A 358-nucleotide genomic window follows, 5' to 3' on the forward strand; every position below is an offset into this window, starting at 1 on the left:
ATTCTTAGTTCATAAGAATGAGGCATTCAAAGCCTTTAGTATTTATGCTAAAAGAGTCTAGAATAAAAAATCTCTACAAATCGCTGCTATACGAAGTGATCCTGGGGGAGAATTTCAAAACTCATCTTTTGAGGAATTCTGTGATGATCTTGGGATCAACCATAATTTTTCTGCTACTAGAACACCTCAACGAAATGGTGTTGTAGAGAGAAAGAATCGATCCTTAGAAGAACTGGCTCGAACAATGTTGAATGAAACTAACCTCCCAAAATACTTCTAGGTTGATGCAGTTAGCACTGCGTGTTATGTTTCAAATCGAGTTCTTATAAGACCTATTCTTAAGAAAAACCCCTATGAA

This window comes from Lupinus angustifolius, chromosome LG01, assembly GCF_001865875.1.
Source record: "Lupinus angustifolius cultivar Tanjil chromosome LG01, LupAngTanjil_v1.0, whole genome shotgun sequence".
NCBI lineage: Eukaryota > Viridiplantae > Streptophyta > Magnoliopsida > Fabales > Fabaceae > Lupinus > Lupinus angustifolius.